At 43.6% G+C, this 3,740-nt stretch overlaps 1 protein-coding gene across 1 annotated transcript in view; it reads right to left on the bottom strand.

The window, feature by feature from the left end:
• The window catches only part of MEGF6 (multiple EGF-like-domains 6), a 611,514-nt gene extending 608,104 nt beyond the window's left edge, over window positions 1-3,410 (bottom strand). The window contains exon 1 of the mRNA XM_014533611.1: window positions 3,371-3,410. The gene's annotated coding sequence lies outside the window, so the exon portion shown is untranslated. The remainder of the gene's footprint in view (window positions 1-3,370) is intronic.
• Between the last annotated feature and the right edge of the window lie 330 nt (window positions 3,411-3,740).

The following is a 3,740-nucleotide window of genomic DNA, read 5'->3' as shown; positions in this document are numbered from 1 at the left end:
CCTCCCTCTGGCCCCGGCTCCTCTGAGCGTTTAAAGAGACAGCCCCGCTGCCACCAGGGCTGGGCTGCACGCGCGGCTGGGCGTCCCCCACCCGCTCCTCTCCACCAGCGCCTCCCGGGAGCGGGAGGGGGATGCTGGGAGCTGGAGATGCCGCTGAGACGCAAAATGAGGAGCTTAGCTCAATAGTCCCGCCTAACTCTGCTCCCCCTCTTCCTACCCACCCAGCACACTCACCCAAACCCGCCAAAGAGGCGCTGGAGCAATGGCTTTTCCCCTCCTACACCAACCTGCTCACAACCAAATCAGCTGTGCAGCAGCCACCTCAGAGACCAAAAGGAGGCTGACTTTTCATTCTGTCTGGTTCTGTGCGCCCCCAGTCCCGAGAGTCCATCAGAACACAGGATGGGGGGGTGGAGAGGCGGGGTGTTTGAAGTGGGAACCAAAAGGCAGTTGATTGAGTCAAGTCTCCTGCCAAAAAATAAAAATAAAAAATCCACAGTGGCAGGACACATCCCGGGCTCATTCAAAAATCCTCCTTCCTCAAAATGGGCTAATCTCCCTTCATTTTATTTGGCCACCACCTCATCCCCTTCAGGCATCAGAGATTTCAGGAAGATCCAACCTTTCACAAACCCACTCCCTCCTTTCCTTCACACCAGCTTCTCTTCTCCCCATGCGCCCGGGAACAGCCAGTTGGGAGCCCCCATGGCCTTTCCAGAAGGGAGCAGCGTCTGCTCTGGATGGGAAGCTCTGGCTGCGGTGCTGGCCCAGCTGCCTGGGACGCATGGCCAACACTAGCCTCGTGGCCAGCAGCTCCGGCCCAAGGCCATGCCTCTACCCAGAGCCAGCTGCTGTCTGGAAGGCGACAAACCTCTGGAGTCTGTCCGTGGAAATAAAAATCTATGGTGCATCGTGCCTTCCAACAAGGACAGCCCAGGCTCTGAAGCCATAATCTTCAGTTTAGCCCTGCAGAAAATGGATAGATCTGCGGTGGGACAACTTTTTTGCTTTGATTCCTAAACTTACCAAAAGTGGCTCTCCAATGACTCGTTCACAGTCAGATAGTACTTAAAGGGATACCACCTGACTTGCTCAGTCCTGGGAGCCCTGAAATAATCTTCCCCACATGGTCTTCTGGGCTCCCTTTTGCCCTTCACAGTTGAATTAACCATCTGGCTCTTAGTTTCATTCTTCTGAGCTTTTGTTCTCCCTTATTTTCTGTCTGCTTCCCCTGCAACTAAAGAAGCAATCGGGCACTTACAGGAGAGAATGAGGAGCAAAGAAAAAGATGGGGGTGAGATAGAACTCTCCAGAATTCTTAAACATCTTTGACTTTTCCCTCCTTGATTTGTGGATTTGGAATTCACGCCACACTGCAGCGTCTTCTCTTTTCTTAGGCATACCTATGTCTTTTACCTTTTTATTGAAGTGTAACTTTAAGGTGAAAATCATAAATATACCACTAGATGATATCTGTATCTTTTGAGAAATGTCTTTAGGAAAGAATTTTAGAGCAGGTTGCACAATAGTAATTATCATTTGAACCTCCTTATTTCATAAAAGAGGAATTCATTGTCCCTTATTTTCCTAAGCCCCAGTTACTGATGAACCAGACCTCCAATTTCAGAGAGAATGGACCTAGGGGCAGTGCTGACACTGGTCAGAGATGCAGTCACTTGGCTAACTCTTAATTACTTCTGATGATGACGGGTCCAGCATGGGTCAAATGCATTGATTGTTTTAAAATTTATTTTTAACTTTTATTTTTAACTTCTACTAAACCTCTTTGCCACTTTTGTTATCAAGTATCCTATTCTCCTCCTCTTTCTCTTCTGCTAAGATGCTAATGACCAACAAGGCAGGCAGGGCACTGCGGGGAAGGAAAGAAAGAAAGGGGAACTGGATAATTCACAATAATGGTGGCTCCTGAACTGAGGCAGGGCTGTTGTTTTCCTCTTCTGGGTATAAGCAAATGCAGGTGAAAAGATTAATCCTCTGTATTGATTCAATTTCTAGTTTATCTCTTGGATGAAACCTAAAGACTCCAGGTTATTTCACTACAGTTGAATCTTAATTGTTTAATGAAAATTTATAACAGACCCAAAGATGACAGTATAGATTAACTGTACCCTGAAATTCACTGTGATTCGCTAAGCCTTTCTTTGCTTCTGGACTAGTTTTAACTCTGCAGGGCTCTATCTTCACCTAATCTCACTCCCTCCTGGAGTGTAAAAAGTTCCTAATCATTTCCTTTCTTTATAGTACAGAAAGCCTTGCATAAATTATAGACCTCCTTCATTACAAGGCTAAATTTTGTGTAAGCTATAGCTGAAACTCAGAACTATCTTAAGAGCTAAAGAATAATGAGAATATGCAGGAATGTATGCAAATTATCCGACTGCATGATTGTTGAGTAAAGGACAGTTTAGGTACATGGGAAGTGAACCAGTAAATTAAAAGCACAAATTAGAAACATTTCCTTTTATGTATGTACATTGATTTTAAAGCGATATTCATTCTAGATGAACATTTAAAGCATTTTGGATGTGACAGGGTAAATGTGATAAGTGTGAACTTCATAAACTGAGGCTGATTTCAAATTATTCTAGCATGGATAATAATATGAACACAATGCCATGTAAGCAATTATCATTAAATGAAGCATACTTTTCTAGTGTAAGGATTTAAAATTTTGCCATGTACTGGGAGACCTTAATTTGAATTCAGTTCTCCTTTTGCTGTCTATTCATATAATTTTAAAATAATTGGAGCTTTGCTTTGATTGGTTGGTTATGTTATATCTCTAAAACAGGGGAGCATTCTGAAGCCTGTTAGTTACAGTCTTACATATTAAAAGAGCAATGCAGTTTGGTCATTTGGGGATGCTATGAACACACAAAATGAAGCTAGATACAGACAAGACAATTCATTCAGCATGTATTGCCTAAAGTGAACAACATTTTAAAATGAACAGTTCAAGAGAATGAGCCTCATACACAAAGAACCAATTTTAAAAATTAAGAGAGAGGGAAGTTCTGTGTTGATGGCATCTCTTGCTCAAACATAAATTTCATGGGGGGGGGATTAAACATCGTGAATTGAGTTTTATTTTTTTCTTTTGAATGATCTTTCACACTGCCAACCTGGACAGGCTCTTAAAAATGGATTTGATATGGCAGACAAATGTTCCCACTGAGAGGAGTCCAAAGGATTTGGTGGGGCCTCCGGTGGGAATGCCACATGCCACCCCGCTCTCTCCAGACCTGCATCAAAGGAGCCATAAATCTAACCAGCTTCCCCCTTGTTAGGAGGAGGCTGGGTAAGCCAATTTCATGCTTTCTGTATGCAGGCTATAGAAAGGAATACTTACCTACAAAGAAATAGATCAAACAGATGTTCTGAAAATCTTCCTCAGCTTCGGCTTGAAGCTTTGCAGTCCCCACATACTTTATCTTCGTGTCTATCTTCCTCTAATTGAGAATTTGTTGATCCATGCAGTTCGACAGGCAGTCTGCAGAAACCTTCCTGCCAGAGCTTTTCAGCCCTGCTCGCCTTCTGTACACAAAAACTTCCAGTATCTGTGTGGGAACAGGCCACTTCATTCGGCAGGTGTTGTGGGTTGAAAGAGGAGGAGGTCAGAAAGCAATTCTTCAAAGGACAGCTTCTGTCACCTGAACGTGTAATAAATTGCCATTATAGAAATGTCTACAAGCACTAATGAGCCATGTACATTGAAATCT

Source organism: Myotis brandtii, unplaced genomic scaffold (genome assembly GCF_000412655.1).
Source record: "Myotis brandtii unplaced genomic scaffold, ASM41265v1 scaffold99, whole genome shotgun sequence".
NCBI classification, from domain to species: Eukaryota; Metazoa; Chordata; class Mammalia; order Chiroptera; family Vespertilionidae; genus Myotis; species Myotis brandtii.
The sequence above is the reverse complement of the archived record's forward strand: the minus strand, read 5'-3'. Positions and strand labels throughout refer to the sequence as shown.